Source organism: Natator depressus, chromosome 9 (assembly GCF_965152275.1).
Source record: "Natator depressus isolate rNatDep1 chromosome 9, rNatDep2.hap1, whole genome shotgun sequence".
Taxonomy (NCBI): domain Eukaryota; kingdom Metazoa; phylum Chordata; order Testudines; family Cheloniidae; genus Natator; species Natator depressus.
The window spans coordinates 89,014,526-89,033,058 of NC_134242.1; the positions used below are offsets into that span (position 1 = coordinate 89,014,526).

General features: G+C 42.7%; 1 protein-coding gene across 6 annotated transcripts in view; it reads left to right on the forward strand.

Moving 5' to 3' along the window:
- Nucleotides 1-18,533, forward strand: part of IL1RAPL2 (interleukin 1 receptor accessory protein like 2) — a 673,060-nt gene that overhangs the window by 145,799 nt on the left and 508,728 nt on the right. The window lies entirely within an intron of this gene.

Sequence of the window (18,533 nt, forward strand, 5' to 3'; positions counted from 1 at the left end):
TAGAATTGGCACTGGCACCAAAAGTAACTTCTTGTCCAGAGGGTTATTTTTACCCAGTGTTAAAGACATGATCTGAACCTGCTCTCCTTTCTCAAGCAAAACTTTGACCTCAGAGGGATTCCTGTCTGAGGAGGAAGAGCAGGATTAGGCCTCAAGATCTTGCATACAGTTGTGAATCTTCTGAGATCATAGTAAGTAGGTATGGGATAAAATTGAGCACATTGTTGAATGTGCAGTATATGCCTTATTCGGTTGATTGTGTCTAAGCTACTTTTTTGTGATCACTGCGTGCCATGCATATGAGCGTAAGGGCTCTTAATGAGCTGTCTGCCCTCAGTCTTTCAGCTAAGGTATTTAGCCAAAAAGTCATGTGTGAAAACAAATGACTTGGCTGGTGTCTGATTTTTCAGTTCAGTTACTACGTTTCCCAGTGAGAAAGGTACGTTTAATTTCTCATTTCTAGATGAGTGCACACACATTTCTAGAGAGAGAGAGGTTGTCTATTTTTTGAATGGACAAATGCTAGGGAGGATTTTTTTTTATTTAAAAAAATTGTTTAAAAATAGACTTTTTTTTTAAACAGTATCTTCTCTCTGGGATTTAGGCCAAATGAAATGTAACTTCTATTTAGTAAAACTATCTTACTGTCTTGAATCGTTAGTACATCAAGGGCCAGATCCCACTTCCCTTTGGTCGGCACTCTTGCTGAAGTCAGGTGATTGGGATTTGGCCATAACAAGGAGCTCGATGTGAAGTCTATTGAAAACAATGGAAGCCTTTCCATTGACTACTTCGGCCTGGCCCAAAGCTCATTGGGTAGTGCGACACTTCCTGTGGTGCTCAGGTTTGTGATGCACTTCACTACTGTTTGTATTCTTTTAGATGGAATATATGGGTTAAAGGTGTTACCACAACCCAGTCACTGTCCAACATTAAACAGTGCTAAACAAAGTTCAAGTTTTGGTATACAGAGACCTCTGCCTGCTTAGCACCGTGGCAAACATGACATTATATGTCCTGTTAACCTTGTGTTAAAGGTGAAGGGAAAAACAGTTAAAGCATTTGAAATGTAAAATATTATGTAACATCATCTCTTGTTCCCTTTCCCTTTAGCTGGGAAAAACTCTTGTGTGACAGGCTCTTAGATGGTATCAAAGATGGTAACTGTCCTGTTTGGGAAAAGAGAAGTAGTTAGTTGAGATGGGCTGAAGCCACTGTTTTGTTAAAGTCCAAACCTGTTTCATCCCACGTGGTGATTGGGATTCAGTTGGCTGGAGAGAAGTGGCAGTTTTATCTGGGGTCTCTCCCTCTGGCCTGATCAGGATGATGAAGTCCTGGGATCCCAGGAGATGGGGGTGGCAGCCATGATGGTAAAGCTTGCTCCAGTAGCCAATCTTTCTTCTGAAGTCTCTTTCCTTTAGGACTCCAGAAGGAACTGATGGGCAGAATAGCTCATTTCCTCATTATTTTGTCCACTAATTAGGCCTAGTTTCTGACACACCACTTTTGGTTCATTAATTTCTGGTCCCCCATTTTCTTGTTTACTGAGCACAATCTTCATGCAGTCCTGGCGTTATATTAGTAGGCCTCTTTGTTTGGACTAATTAAGTCTGCCTCCCTTTTGTACCGTTTTCCATCAGCATTTGTTATAAGTTATTGTGTGACATCTTAATTTATTCTCACTTTTAATAGTCGAGCTCACAAGTAGGGTAAATTTGTAGGCCCAATTATCGCAACACCATCACCTGCCCTGAGCATGAGGGAGTCTTGTCTCTGCCTGCTGTGGATCAGCTCCCTGCAACTACCAGTCCCTGACAACACAGGCACTGCCTTCTCGGCCTTTTCAGGATTTGCTTTCTCTGTACAGGTTAGCCATATGCCAACTCCGGAGTCCTCCACTGACCACTCACAGAATTACCAGGCCTGCTGTTCCCATAGGAACAGTACCGCACAGCTTACTAGTTATACTTTAGAACACAGCTCTGCTGAACGCACAGCACTAAAACTTGTTCTTGTTTTTACTATAAATATATTCTCAAAGAACAGAGATTCAAGTGATCATAATATTGGTCAGAAATAAAATGGCTACATATAAAAACAAACGGCAATATGTTTTCTAGAGACTAAACTTAACTAATAAGGCATTCCCCTATCTCCTACAGGGAAGCTTACTCAAAATTCTTTCCCCAGTGTTCTTAACCAGTTTGGTTGAGCCCCCTTCCCATCAGATCAAGTCTGCTGACAGCATGTCCTCGCAGAGTGAAGGAATACCTAGGGATTCATCTGTACCTCAGATATTAGGGTTGCCAACTGTGACTGAAGCTATTCCGGGAGATTTTTTCCCCCAACGTGACATAATGTCATTTTCTTAAAATATCCTATTAATATCTCCCAGATTGCTTTCAATAGTCACCAGGAGATGGATGCCAATTCTGGGAGACTCCAGGCTAATCCTGGAGGGTTGGCAACCCTATCAGATATAGTTTCAAAAATTCATTGTGTTACTCCTAAACAGGATAATTCCTGCTATTTACCTCTTGCTGTTAATTTCCTCTCTTTGAAGACCTCACAATCCTTCATTAGCATTCGGCTCAGATCTATGAGTGGAGGCCTGTTGTGAACCACACAATTCTTAATTTACATGTAAATGGCCAAATGTTACTTGTCTGAAAGAAAACTTGCTTGTCACCTTTGCTGGTGACCAGTCCCTAGACACAGACCTTAAGAATATAATTTTCTGTATGTGTGTAACTCCCAACATCCATACATGTGTTCTGCAATGATAGTGATGAGCAGTGTGACACAGGCTTTCATTAGAGATCTCCCAGGACAGTCTTTGTCTAGTATTTCCATTCTAGTTCACCAAAGGGGATTCCTGTAACCCTTACGCCCTCTGCCAGTTGGCATCTGGAGGTCCCTGGGGCAGGAGATAGTTAGTTAATGATGAGATGAGAAATAGGGTGAAATCCTGCCCCTATTGAAGTCAATGGGAACTTTGCCATTGAATTCAAAAGGGCCAGGATTTTACCCATGATCTGTGGGAGTTGGCAGTATTATGACCTGCTGTGTGGTATCAATAGAACCTGGATGAGTAAATACAGAGAATGATATTGGAAGTTCCTTTCTTTAAAAGTATACAGGGGTTATAGCTGATCACAAATTGAATATGCCAACAGTGCAAAGGTGTTGTGAAAACATTGTTTTGGGATGTGTTAACAGGAATGTCATATATAAGACATGGGAGGTAACTGTTAAGCTTTACTCAGGACTGATGAGGCCTCCACTGAGGTTCTGTGTCCAGTTTTGGGCACTGCACTTTCAGAAGCTAACAGACTGGGGAGAGTTCAGAGGACAGTAACAAAAATGCCAAAAGGTTTAGAAAACATGCCCTGTGAGGAAAGGTTGACAGAACTGGGCATGTTTAGTCTAGAGAAGAGAAGGCTGAGGAGGGACCTGGTAAGTCTTTTAATATATAAAAGGTGGTGGCTGTTAAAGAGGACAGTGTTTAAAAATTGTTCTCCATGTCCACTTGGGTAGGACAAGAAGTAATTGGCATAGTTTGCAGCAAAGGAGATTAAAGCTGGATATGAGGGGGGAGAGGCTTTCTAACTATAAGGATAGTTACACAGTGGAACAGGTTACCTAGGAAGGTTGTGGAATCCCCATCATTAGAGGTTTAAGAACAGGTTAGACAAACAGCTGTCTGGGATGGTCTAGGTCAGGGGTCGGCAACCTTGCAGAAGTGGTGTGCCGAGTCTTCATTTATTCACTTTAATTTAAGGTTTTGCATGCCAATAATACATTTTAACGTTTTTTAGAAGGTCTCTCTCTATAAGTCTATATATTATATAACTAAACTATTGTCGTATGTAAACAAGGGTTTCAAAATGTTTAAGAAGCTTCATTTAAAATGCTGATCTTATGCCTCCGGCCTGCTCAGCTCGTTGCCAGCCTGGGGTTCCGTTCACCTAGGCCGGCAGTAGGCTGAGCGGGACCTGCGGCTGGGACCCCGGCTGGCAAGGGGCCGACAGCCAGAAGCCCAGATCGGCAGCGGGCTGAGTGCGGCCAGCGGCTGGGACCCCAGACTAAGCAGTGGGCTAAGTGTTGCCAGCCTGGGGTTCCGTCCGCTGGCTCCTGCCAGCCACGATCCCAGCTGCCGGCCCTGCTCAGCCCGCTGCCAGTCTGCAGTCCCGACCCTGTCCATATAGAGTATGTACCTACCTTCTCCGTGGTTCTAGCCCATTCTCTTCCTCTCTCTGCACTGAGATGAGGGTGGGAGTGACTGAGCACAGAGCTGGGGGTGAAGGAGCAGGCTGGGGGTTGGGGTGCAGGGTCTGGCCAGGAGCTAGAATGAGGGAGGGGGCTCAGGGTAGGGGCAGGAGGTTTGGGTGTAGAGTGCTCACCTGGGCAGCTCCCATTTGGTGCGAGGGGTGCAGGTGGGAATGTTGGGGTGTGTGTGTGTGCAGGAGCTCCCGTTTGGTGCTCAGGGTGGGAGTGGGGGTGTGGGGGGTGCAAGAGTCAGGGCATTGGGTGTGGGGGGGCTGGGTATGTGAGGAGGGTGCAGGAGTCAGGGCAGGGGGCTGGGTATATGTGGTGAGTGCCGGAGTCAGGGCTGGAGTGTGTGTGAGGAGGGTGCAGGGGTCAGGGCAGCGGGCTGGGGTGTGTGTGGGGGTGCAGAGGTCAGGGCAGAGGGCTAGGGGTGTGGGCTGAGGTCGTGGGGGTGCTCCCAGCCCCCTGCCGTGAGCGGCTCATGGCAGGCGGCTGGAGGGGATATGCCCTGATTCCACCCCCTTCCCCAAGGTCCCCGGAGCAGAGAGCACGAGCGCGCTGCGGCTCCGCTTTTCCCTCTCCCCCTCCGTAGCAAGGGCCCTCGGCTGATCGGCCGCAGGAAGGGAGAGAAGGAGGGGCAGGAACCCAGCACGCTGGGGGAAGAGGCAAGGGGAGGGGGAAGCTTGCCTGCCCTGCAAGGAGAGAGCTGGGGGTGGAAAAAAGCGGGCCAGGCCGGGCAGGACTTTTAGTGGCACGCTGCTGTCTGCCCGGGTCCAGCAGACAGCAGCGTGCCATTAAAAATTGGTTCGCGTGCCATCTTTGGCATGCGTGCTGTAGGTTGCCGACCCCTGGTCTAGGTATACGTGGTCCTGCTTCAGCGCAGAAGGTGGACTGGATGACCTCTTGAGGTCCCTTCCAGCCCTACATTTCTACAGCGTCTATGAAACCTAAAATATCTGTAGGTATAGTGTCTTCCAGCTGATAGTGTACCACTAGCTATATTTTAGTACATTGATCTTGGCTGCTTTCTTTGACTTACCTTGCAAAATGTCTTGAGTTATTGGCAATTTTTGTCTATCTCAATTCAGGTTGAATACCAGTAGGGGAAAAAACCCTTTAATATATTAGACTGCCTACTGCTAAATTTAACCTACTGGAGTAAATTTCTCATCTGGGTAGGCCAATGTATGCCAAACGTAAGATGAAAGAAAAAATGGATTTAAGACCGAAATATATAGTGTCCCTTTGTAAAGACATGAGTATATGTGGCTAGCTTTCTACTTTCTATATGCATTCTTTCTTTTACATACCCTATGATTTTTAGGCTGCTATGTGGAGCAGAACATTGATTTTTTTTTTTCTCTCTCAATGTATGTGAGAAATGCACTTTCTGTGATTTGAAGTATTTGAAGCATAATTGATAACTTTACCCTTTCTGAAAAGGTCCTTTACATTGGAAGAACTACCTTTTGATTGCTTGACTGCATGCAGGGGGCTTCACTGAATGTCATGTGTCAGTCCGAATACGTTGCATGGAGGAAAGAACATCAGAGAAGCTGCTATTCTTATTATTTATATTACAGTAACGCCTAGGAGTGCTACTCATGGACTGGGACCCCATTGTGCTAGGTGCTGTGTAAACACAAAACAAAAAGACAGTCAAGAAGCTTACAACCCACGTATAAGATCAGGGACGACAGACAGATACAGACAGCGAGGGGAGTGCAGGGAAACATATGATACTGGTCAACTTGACAGGTTGTAGTCTCAGCAGAAAACAGCTTAACTGTTGTCAAGTTAAAAGGTTCAAGGCTGTAGATTCTGTTGTCTGAATAGGTTTGGCTGAATCATTACTGGAATTGTGTCTAGGAAGTGACATAGTTTTAGATTTTTGGCTCAGAACTAATCCTGAGAACTACAAAATCCTATATTTTAACACCCTTGAACTTCTAAGTGTCTTAAATCCCCATATCAGTGTTGCTGCTTGAGTCCATCTCTGGCTAGTATGGTATCGGTATTGGCTCATAGAATTTGAATACATTTTTGTTTGTAGGAAATATTTCAGTGAAATTCTTATCTTTTGAGAACCCTGAAACAATTTTACATAGTACAGAGTGCAAAGAGATTGTTGTATGGGCCACCTCCCCTGCCACTCGTGGCTTATACAGTGGATGGGATTTTTGAAAGTGGCTTAAAATAATTGCAAGACCCATTTGGTATCCCTTTGGCAATTTAAAACTATTGTGTACATGAAAGTGAAGGCCAAACTTTCTGAAAGTTCTAGTGGATTTGCAGACCTCATCACGGGGCTTGATTTCTAGAGGGGGCAGGTGCTTAACACTTTCTGAACAACAGGCCCTCTTAAGGGGTCTCAGATTGGGCACCCAACACCATGATAGCTTTTGAAATGTAGATCCAAGAATTTGTGTCCTCTTAGCCAAAGCTTGCCTTTGGGATCCTGCAATGCCCCTGGCTGCTGGCTCCACTGAATTTGGAGGACCAAGAAATGTCCAGGAGAACCTCAGCTTTCACTCACATATTATATAAAATGGAGCTTTTTTTGAAGAGAGTAACGTAAGCAATGCCAACTGATCCCTATGGATGAAAATGTGTCACTTGCTCTTTCCTGAAAGATCACCGGTTATCCACAGCCCCCTCTCAGCCACCCAGGATTTTGCTTTCACAGCCCTGGCACAAAATGCTTTAAGCTGTCATCAGTGCTTAAAAGCTGTGTCCTTTTCGCAGAGAGTTAATCACTTTGTCTATTTCACTTCTTGTTTCCCTGCTGCCTCCCATCTGTTCAGCTTCTATCAGTTTGAATGGAGGAAGAGGAGCTAGCACCATGTGATTAGTTAATCCTCCATGGGCCACCAGCAATTAATCTGTGAAGCACCAGTAGTCCATGCACCTTATTAAGGGAAACTCTGTCATGGTTCTCTCTCCTCTAGAGAGGAAGCAGCAATACAGATATAGCACTAGCCAGGTGACAGCTGGCAACATTGAGTTGCATATAGAAAAGACCAGAGCAAATAGCAACATTTGTTGAAGGGTTAGCTAGCTTGATCTCATATGGTTGAAATACTGAACTTTGGTAAAAATTGGAGCCTGTTTAAATATTGCACTTGGTTAAAATTAACTAGTTTATGATGAAAACATTTAAAATATTGAACAGATTTAGAAACGAAAGCCTAGCCCCTTCCCAAAAGAAGCGCTATAGTAGGAAACAGATAAAGAAAAGTGAACACACATCATTCCAGGGTGAAGTGAAATGCCAACATAGGATCTTGGAGGCAATCAAAATAAGAAAAATGTGGAATAGAAATGTATATTAACTTCTGAGTTAAAAGTCAAGACATTCCCACTTCCTTGTCTTGTTTCTGTCTTGCAGCAGATATGTAATGTCAGCTGTTAGGTATTAAACAGACTGCCAAGCTTCAGAAAGGTGGCTGTTAATGGTAGTAATGTCACAGCATTTGACGGTTGGCGGAATGTATCGGACAAAGAAAGGGGCCTTTGCCCTGGGAAGCTTACAAATTCAAGGCCTGATACAGAATCCACTAAAGTTAATGGAAAGACTCCCACTGACTTCATAAAGTCCAAAAGGGACCATGATGATCCTCTAATCTGATCATCCTAGTCAGCCTAGTTTCAGTTTCTAGCCATTGGATCTTGTTGTGCCTTTGTCTTCTAAGTGAGCTTTGGATCAGCCTTATGGTCTCAATTTTGCACAGAACTTAGACATAGGAGGAGATTCATTGACACAAGTGGGTCTTTTCACATGCCTAAGTACCTTGCTGACCAGAGCCTAAACACACAAGAGGGCACAATATTATGAAAATGAGGGATTTGGTGTCATAGTATAGGAGGAGGGAACGGGTGTCAGGAAGGAGAATGTGGAGAGGTGCCCCGGGAAAGTTTTGGAACAAATAGGTTTTGGGGAGCTTTTTGAAGGAGTGGAAGAAGGGGGCTTTAGACATCAATTTGAAATCTTTCTGGAATAAGAAGTGGAGTAAAAGGAGTGGAAATGTCCAGAGGCCCCAGTGGGCCTGTGGGAACAGTCAGGGGACTTGGGCTGGGATATACAGAAGGTGGGTGCAGACACCAGAGTGCCTGGGAAGCAACCATTTAAAAACTGAATTTAATAGGGAAGCAAAAGGGATGTCCCAAGCAAGGCAAGATTCAGGGAGGGTGTCTGCAGGGCAGCCATGAAGATGATTTAATCCATTTTCCAGGACACAGTGAATACTTATGGCTTAGTTTATGATATCATGACAATCACTGGACCATAGCAACACTCTAGCAGATGGCCTATAACACAATTTTTATACTTTCAAAATAAGTGTATTTTGTTGCAAAGGACAATGGATGTGAAAAGGCTGATTTCTTATCTCTGATAACATTTAAATCCACTAGTAATGATCTGGTTCTCTGTTGCTAATTTATATGGACTGTACACATCACATTATCTGTTCTTAGTGTCAATATAAACTCCTTCTGGGCCTTCCTAACAATGCACCACCTATTAAAAAAACAAACATCTTGCCCCTTCACTGGAGTTCTTCATGTTGCATTGTGAATGCTATCAACTTCATTCAAACCATCACTTCCTTTTGAGCTGCCCTTGTGTAACTAGTTTATTTAATACTTTATTCGCAGTTATTGAATAATTGAGTTCCGCACAGTAGCATTTTGTGTATGAGTGAATAGACAGACCCGAAGAAAGGCAAAAGCACTTATTTAACAGCGTAGGCTTCTTTCTGAATTCACCTTACCTGCTTCTCTGCGGGAGTAGGCTATTGCTAGTGGGCTGAATCCTGCTCAGGAGACCACTTATCTCAGTAGGATTTGGCCTGTTCATGCATAAGTAACTCTGGCCTAAAACTGACTTGCTAGTTGAAAACAAATTTCAACCATCAAGGCATGAACCAAGCTGAACTTAACCTGCCACATAATCTTACTGAGGGGTAATTTTCATCCTCTTGCCTCTAAAAATCCCCTCTCCCAAACATGCACCTGTCATGGGTGCAATTCTGGCCCCGCGGAAGTGAATGGGAGTTTTGCCAACTGACTTTAGTGGGGCCAGGACTTTACTCAGGGTTTGTAGCAATCATTCATCATAGTTGGTCTAAACTGAGGGTTGGATCCTGCCACCTTTACTCAGGTGAGTAAATCGTGTTTGGTCAAGTAGTTTTTATTATCTGATTTTTTTTTTCTTCGTAAGTAGGGACAATGTATATGACTAAAGAATTGAGTCTTCATTCTTTAATGTAAACTCTTCAGGGCAGGTATTGTGTACCTTTGTGTATGGAAAGTACTAAGATGCTCATACTGCTTTACTAATGTTTACATTAGAGCTTTTCTTCAAAAAAGGAAGCTAGTCGGCATTCACAGAAGACTGTGAGTTTCTAGGTCTGCCCCTAAAAAGAACAGGAGTACTTGTGGTACCTCCTGTTCTTTTTGCGGATACAGACTAACATGGCTGCTACTCTGAAATAGGTCTGCCTCTGACTTCTTGTATGATCTGAATTGTGTAAGCCCAAATTTTCAAAAGTGGCTATTAATTTTGGTTCCCCAATTTGAGATGAATAGTATCTGGCTGAGCACATCTCTTGAGCCAGGTCTTAGGGCATTATAGTACCTGGAAAGATATTGTAACAAATTATTATAGAATCCATTTGTAAGCACCTAGATGATCGTAAGATTATATGGAATACCCATCATAGATTTGTCAAAATCAAATCTTGCCAAACCAACCCAATTTCCTTCTTTGACAAGGTTACTGGCTTACTGGATGGTGGGTGAGGGAGAAGCAGTAGACAGGATATATCTTGATTTTTTTTTTTCTCTTTTAGAAAGGCTTTTGACACAGACCCACATAATAATCTCAAAGACAATTAGGGAAATATGGTTTTGGTGAAATTACTACGGGGTGTCAAGCATCAGAGGGGTAGCCTTGTTAGTCTGGATCTGTAAAAGTGGCAAAGAGTCCTGTGGCAACATAGACTAACAGATGTATTGGAGCATAAGCTTTTGTGGGTGAATACCCACTTCATCGGATGCACATACGTCTGTTAGTCTATAAGGTGCCACAGGACTCTTTGCTGCTTTTACTATGAGGTGGGTGCACAGCTATCACTGGTTTTCTGTCAAAATGGGAGGACCTATGTAGTGGGATCCTGTAAGGATCAGTAGTGGGTCCAGTTCTAGTCAATATTTTCATAAACGACATGGATAATGGTGTGGAGAGTGCTCATAAATTTTCAGATGACCCCAAGGTTGGATTAGAGGGTGGGGGCCTTGCAAGCACTTTAGAGGACAGAAGTCCTCTAAAGGACTAGAGGATTAGAAGTCAAAATGACCTTGACAAATTGGGTAACTGGTCTGAAATCAACCAGATGAAATTCAACGAAGACAAGTGTGAAACTACTTCACTTAGGAAGGAAAAATCAAATGAACAAGTACCAAATGGGGAATAACTGGCTAGGGGGTAGTACTGCTGAAAAGAATACAGTGGTTATAGTGGATCACAGCTGAATATGGGGCAACAATGTGATGCTATTAAAAAAAAAGGCTAATATCATTCTGGGGTGCATTAAGAGGAGTGTCACATGTAAGACACAGGAAGTAATTGTCCCACTCTACTTGGCACTGGGTCAGGCCTCATCTAGAGTACTGTGTTCAGTTCTGAGCCACGCATTTTAGAAGAGATGTGGACAAATTGTTGAGAGTCCAGAGGAGAGGAGCAAAAATAAGTTCAGAAAACATAACACTTGAGGAAAGGTTTTTTTTAAAAAAAACCCGGGCATGTTTGGTCTTGAGTAAGACTGGAGGGGGAGGTCTGATAAGTCTTTGAATATGTTAAGGGCTATTATAAAGAGGATAGTGTAGGTTGGACAAGAATTGTAATGGGCTTAATCTGCAGCAAGGGAGATTTAGGTTAGATATTAGGAAAAACTAAGTTCAAGAATAGACTTCCAAGGGAGGTTCTGGAATCTCCATCATTGAAGGTTTTCTTAAGGACATGTTGGACAAACACCAGTCAGGGATGGTCTAGATTTGCTTGCTCCTGTCTCAGCCAGAGGGCTGGACTTGATGACCTCCCATGGTCTCTTCTAGCTCTACATATCAGTGATTCAGCAGGACTGGAGAACCAATAACTCTTTGAAGAGCTCTAGGTACTGCCATTATGAATTAAATACAAGACTGAGCATAAAATTTCTGTCCACAGAATTTAAAGATTTAGGTTCTGTTTGTTGCTGTGAAAAATCACACTTACCATGCAAAGTGCACTGCAGTGAGGAAATTTGATTTAAAAAGTTGTAAGCAATGAATGCCCACAATTGCTGCCTCAGATGCTCCCTTGTCTTTACATGGAGTCTGTAATGAAATCTATTATTGACTGCAGTTTAAAAACAATAAGCGCTAACATTAGGGGGGAAGAGAGGAGGAGTGTGTGAAGTGGCTACAGGAGATTGTGATAAAATAGAGAAATATGATAATTTGGTTTCTCCCCCCCAGTAGTTGAAGTAAGTTCTTTGAACTAATTATAATAAAGAAAAGCTTAAAATTTCACTCCAACTCTGATGAAGGGCTGGTTTAAATATTTTCCAGTTGTTGACTTGTGACAAAGGGAAGTGATTCTTTTCATACTTTGTGCAAGGGCTGGTATATAGACCTGCGTGGTATTCTCCTATTATGGTACCAGCTACTACTTGCTAAAGTAGACATAATTGCCTGTCTATCAGCTGAAAGCTAAATTGATCCAAGAAGCAATGTCACCCTTAGGGGAGTATGTTTTATCATTTTATTATCTCACCCTTTCAAAACCAATCAATCCTTTCCTATGCTGAGCATGATTAGTACTTGTAATCTGCTGAGAGGAAGATACATAGTACACTGGAGATAGGCCAGAGTGGAATTTGTGGTCAAAGATTTGTGTTTATTTTCAGACGGTGGTTGATCCACCATTCCTTTATTAGTGTGTGTGTGTGGGGGCGGGAGGGGGGTCTGTGAGTAGTGGGTGAAAGTCACATGCATATTTTGCTGTTACTGTGAAGTACAAGAAACAAAACTAGAGAGCCTCCCATCATGGTGATGAATATGACACATACTAGAAAACTTAAGACCTTTGCTGTGTCCTCATCTCTTGATGTGAGACCTGAACAAAATCCCTTGAGGATTTAGTTTGGGAACTGAATACAGCAGCTCACTACTTCAAGGTTTGGAACCGTCCCATGCCTTCCGCTTAACTCAATGTCACACTCCAGCAAGTACTCCTTACTTATTCTCCAGTGATGCTCTCTGCCGAAGGGCCACTGTTGGGCATGGATGTTCCAGCTGGACTGGCCTTTTCTTACATAGAATCATAGAATATCAGGGTTGGAAGGGACCTCAGGAGGTCATCTAGTCCAACCCCCTGCTCAAAGCAGGACCAATCCCCCAATTTTTGCCCCGGATCCCAAATGGCCCCCTCAAGGATTGAACTCACAACCCTGGGTTTAGCAGGTCAATGCTCAAACCACTGAGCTGTACTTCCCCCCCAGCTGTTCTCTCTATATCTTCACATATGACAATTTGCTATGCTTCAAACTTCTTATGTGACCCTCAGTGAGTCATTGAGGGTACATCTATGCAGCAAGAGCTGTGCATAGCTAGTTCAAGAGGCTAAGCTTGAATCCAGCTAGCAGGTAACAATAGCAGTGAAGGCCCTGTGAACGTGCTCAGCTCACTAGTCTGCTCTGAAGCTCGTGCTGTGCTGTCTTTGCTGCTATTGTTACCTGTCCTAGCTGGATTCAAGCTAGCTTGGGCAAGCTAGCCCATGCACAGCCTTTGCTGTGTAGACTTACCTTGAGGGCCAGATTTCTTTGAAAGTATTTAGGCACCTAGGTGCTTTTGAAAATGTCTGAATCTCTAGGCATCAGCTATCCCATTTATAAAATGGAATAATAGAGTGAAACCTTTACTAAGTGACCTAGGCAGCTAGCCCAAAGCAGGGGTCTGATGGGACAAAAATAAGGAGCAGTTTTGCCCACATTATGCTCATGATACAAGATACAAAGTATGCTCATTACTCCAAAGTGATTTGCTATTCCAAGTAGATGATGCGGTCCTTCATAGTAGGATCGATCCTGTTCGTTCTTAAGTATCAGCAGTGAAATAGTGAAAAAATGTGGATTTTAAGTTGTTTTGGCAGAGTGCTATGACTCTTCTAATGTGGTGGATTTTTTTTTTAATACTAAACCACCAGACCTTAATTATACCCAATCTTGTCTGTGTCTGGGGCAGATCAATGTTTCAGCATCAAATGATTTCATACTTTTTTTTTTTTAAATGAAAGTAATTGGCAAGTATATTATGGAAAGGCAAATATTTTGTGTATTCAGTTTTCTCCTAATAAAATGCTTGGCATCAAGAGTGTGACCTCTAGCTCCTCTCTGTAAGCTTTATTGCTATTCTTATCAATGCTGAGTGCTTATATAGTTCTTAAGCTTTTACAGATGAGAATTTATTATTATTATTATTATTATTATTATTATTAAAACAAAGGCCAGCATCATTTTTCCAATTTTACAGATGGGGAAACAAAGGTAGAGGGAGGTGAAGTGACTTGCCCAAGATCATCTAGCAATCCAGCTGCAGGTTGGGGAGAAGAAGCTAGATCCCCGGAGTCCCCATCAAGTGGGCTAACCACGAGGCATGCTGCTCCCCATTGAAAGAGCTCCATGTTGTAGGATATCTCACAGGGAAGTTCTGAGGCTAAATTGGTGAGTGTGTGGAAAGTGCTTTGAATCCTCAGATGAGGGTGGTAGAGAAGTAAAAGTAAAGCAATTATTTTGGCTTTATTATGAAAAATAGAACGTAGCTCTGCGTGGCCCAGGGAGGCTGGTTGTAATATGTCTGCCATAGCATAGCAGTTGGCCTTCTAGATACTTTGCTGTGAATGTCTCAAGTCTTTTTTGATACATAAAACAACAGTGTCACTGCAACCTAGTTTTGAATTTAAAAGGTGGCCTGGGGAAGAAAGTTGTGTGTGTTGTTTGAATGCATTGAAAAAATGCATTTGATTTACCTGAGGGACTGACTGAATTGCTCCTTAAGAACCACCCCAGTCTCTTGGGCAGGCACATTTTTTTTAAAAAAAAAAAAGTACGTGACTTACCCTAGAGATCGAGAGTGTCTTCCGGGGCTGTCTGGTAAATACTCATATCATAGACTGCAACAACTCCACTTTCCAGGCTGCTGAATAAATGTGGATCGAGCTAGACTTAATTTTTTGCTTTTTGCAAAGCCAACAACCTTTTCATTTCCTCCTCCTCCTCCTCCTCCTCCTCCTCCTCCACTCAAATGTTAGTATGCAAATAGTCTTGAATGGCCCTCTCCAAGGGCACTTCGGTGTTTGTGTAAGTTCGTGTTCTTTTTAACGGCATATTAATCCCTTCCTCTTGTTGTTCAAATATATGTAGTCAGAGTTCAAGAGCTCTCTGTGAAATGTGCATTGGAAATGTGCCACTGTGTTAAATGGGGTGGAATGCTACCCCATCTACTTCTAGTGTGGTACTGGGAATAGGGCACTATGCTGGGGTTGGCAGACCTGGGTTCTAGTCCTAGCTTCGCCATTGACCTTCTGTGTGACCTTGGGCAAGTCACTTTCCCTCTTTATGCCGCTTTTCCCTTCCACTCTCTGCTATTTGGTCTGTGAGCTCTTTGGTCTGTAAGCTGTGTGTTACATACACAGTGCCTAGCAATTCTTGGTTGGGACTCGAGGCTACTGTAATACATTAGTGCTTGTATAAATAGCTGCTCCCTTCATGGGACTTCAGCTTAGAAACTCAGTCCAAACCTCTTTAGTTACTTTCACTGTTTGCTATGTTCAGGCACTCTGCGCTTCCAGGTTTTGGATAGATCTGGATGGGATAATAACCATGATAATAACTTGAGGCTATTTTTACAGTGCCTCCAGTCCAGCAGAAAACACTAAAATCTACTCATCTTCTGACTCCTTGCATGACCTTGTGACACTTTATGCCCAATTTTACAACGCTAAGGAGGTTCATACAATTTGGATATGATTCAGAAAAGTATCTGAAAATATAGCTAGAAAACAGGATGAGTACTACAAATGACACTTGGGATGTTATGTCCGCATTCAATGCGACATCTCTATTTATAGGCAAACCAACGGACTAAACTGGAAACCATGTTTGGGGTGGGGCTTTTTAGTATCATTGGAGCAGTCTGGAAGCTAAAGCTTTTTGGCTGATTTTTCTAATATAGGTCAGCATAAGTTTTATTAACAATGACTTTGCAACCTATTACTTACAGCATTATGCTTTTTTCATCTGGGCTGGGGTGAGTCAATCTGCTCTCTACTGCTCAGGGTTATCTGCACATGTTAAGCATGCTGCTGACTTGGGGAAGCAGAGAGAAACCTGAATGTAGTCACCTGGGTTGCTAGGCTCCTGGGGATCATGGTCCTTCATAAACATGAAATAAATAAATAAAAATGCAAACTATTGAGAGAGGGTCCCTATCAAAGTCCCCATTTAAATATGCCTGTGAATGAGATGTTCCATCTATTGTTGTGCAGGAAGAGATGACGTATTGGAGGCTTGCTTAGTCCTAGGGGGACTGGAGATCTGATATGAACTGCTGGCTCTCCAGCATGTATTTAGAGTTATCTGTAGAACATGAAGATTAGAACATGACCTGAGATCAAAGCTGCTCAGATGTAGAGCTGGGCAATTTTTTTTAACAAATAGGAAATGCGCCAGAAAATGCATTTCCCCCCCCCGCCCCCGGCATTAAAACTATTCATGAATTTGGGTAGAATATGGCAAATGGTTTCAGCTGTGAAAAATCTGGAAAATATTTTTCAACCATTTTGAAGGTGCTTGAAGCTCCATTTTCACAATGAAATGTCAAGTCGAAATGGTATTTGCAATGTTTCATTTGACCCAAACAAAGTTTCTAAAGCTTTTTGTTTCAAATTTTTAGCCTAAAAACTTCCAGTTTTGGCTCAATGCGAGCACATCCTCTTTGTTTGGCTTGGCTATAGATCCAAAAAATGAAGTATTTGCTCAGCACTACTCAGATGCCCATGGCAATGAGGGTCAAGATAGTACTTGGGTGGGTGGATAGACATCCCATTGGTATTAACTGGGAAAATGGAAATACTACATTCCCAAGTACCATGAAGGGGCAAAGACTTTGTTGCTGGATTTTTATGTCCAGAGAGAACGAAGCGGTGGGGATTTGCCCCAACTTGTCTGTCCAGGGTGCAGGATGGCCACCAGAACAAAATGTTAATATAAAATCCTGTGCCAGCAAGAGTGAATTTAGGATCATCCTCAAGGCCTCTTTAAATGGGTTTCTCTAAAGTGTCTCCTCATAGCAAAGATCTGTCCATGACTTTGTTAGAGGAAGTGGGTGATAACAACCCTACTCTTTTAATGCACATGTTGCTGAACATGATGGTGGGGTCTATATAGTAGAATATTTCATTGCTGTTACCCATAAAAAAACAACAACAACAACAAAAACCAACAACCCAGATCTCCTTTAATGGTTTTGTTCACCTGAAGGTTGTGCATTCTCATCAACATAATTACTAGGATAATTTAGTACTTGTGCTGTGCTTTACTACTATGCTTTCCAACAGGAAGCTTTAAAAGGTAATTTTGATCTTACATTTTTTAAGATTGTTAGGAAAATATTTTTAGAGGCAGCAGAATTCTATTTTTTGCATCAACTAATAGCCCCTTAAGGATCTACTCTTAAAACAGCATTAATCTGTCAGGGAGGAGGATGGCAGAGCAGTCAGTCACTGTGTTATCATAGTGAGAATTCAGGGCTTCATTGGGACTCAGAGTTCCAAGGCAAAGTTCTCCAGCTAGGAAGCTTTCTCGGGCTAGTAGTGATCAGTTTCAAATTTTCCAAGTGAGGCCCCTCTCTCTGTGGGGAAGCTCTATGCAAGCAGTTTCTCACACACTGTACTGTGTGTGCTAATGCTATAATTTACATATGGCGACCTAATTTGTGCAGGCAATTAGGAACAAGCTGGCTTTGTGTGTGTCCAGATTGATTGGAGATCATCAGAAAGGTATTGCTGGCTCTTCCAACCCATGTGGCATTTGGGGAAGGGTGCTACTGGGCGAAGTGCCCCAAATCCTCTCACTGGTACAGTCTTGATCTGGAGGAGTGTGGGACAAAATTGGGGATCTGGTTGTTCCACTGTTTCCTCCCACTCCAGCCTGTTGTCCTTGCTGTTGCTATTCAGCAGCCTTTGCCTCCTAGAGAAGAAAAAAACTAGTGGTGAAGCTCCTGACCTATGTGGCCTCCTAGAGCCCTGTCACCCCGCAGTGATTTTTTTGGTTCTGATCCAGTCTGTGAAACTGAATCCCAGCCTGGATCATGCCACAATCCCTTTTTTCTTAGGATGAGATTCACAAGCACCAACTACAGCAAGTTTCAACTCCATGTAAGAAGGGCTCAGTCATTGTTTAGAAATTAAGCAGTCTCCATCTGACTAATCAGTGTTAGATGACTGGTCGTCTTCAGCAGACACGGTAGCTCATTAGTAGAATATACACAGATGGTAATGTGCTCAAAGGTATTTGAAATATATGGGCACAGAGCTCTATTAATAAGGCAGACCTATCCTTACTCTTCATGACTGAGTTCACTGTTCTTGCTGCTGTCTGTACTAGAATTTGGTAAATAAATGTATGAAAATACCTTTACCGAATCATATTTACAATTTTCACATTTCCATGCTGATAAGATTATGATAAATACTTAATTTACTGTTACTGGAAAGGAGAGTAGAGAGAAAATGGACTCATAACTATTTTATTTATTCAGTAACTAGTTTACCCATATATAATTGCCCTGAGGGAGAGACTTATTCAAAGCTTAACACAATAGTAGTTCCTTGGAATAATGTTTTTTGGTCTCTTTCTTTTTTCATCAGATGCTTTTATGTATAAAATTTATTTGGAGCAGGACATTTTCACTGCTGAAAGGCTGGCTTTCTTCAGCAAATGTTACTCTTACCACTGGTTGCCAGTTACTCTTCTGTACAGGCATATAGGGTAATGGAGCACAAAGCATTTTCTAATTCCCTGGTCCTGCGTACTGATAGTGAGAGGAGTTATCCTCTGCAGAGCTGCTGTTCCCCCCCTCCTGAGCAGATGCATTGGAAGTGGGTATAGTTTTGACTCCACCCCCACCAAGCTGGCCAGCATAGTCCTCTGCTCCTGGACCAA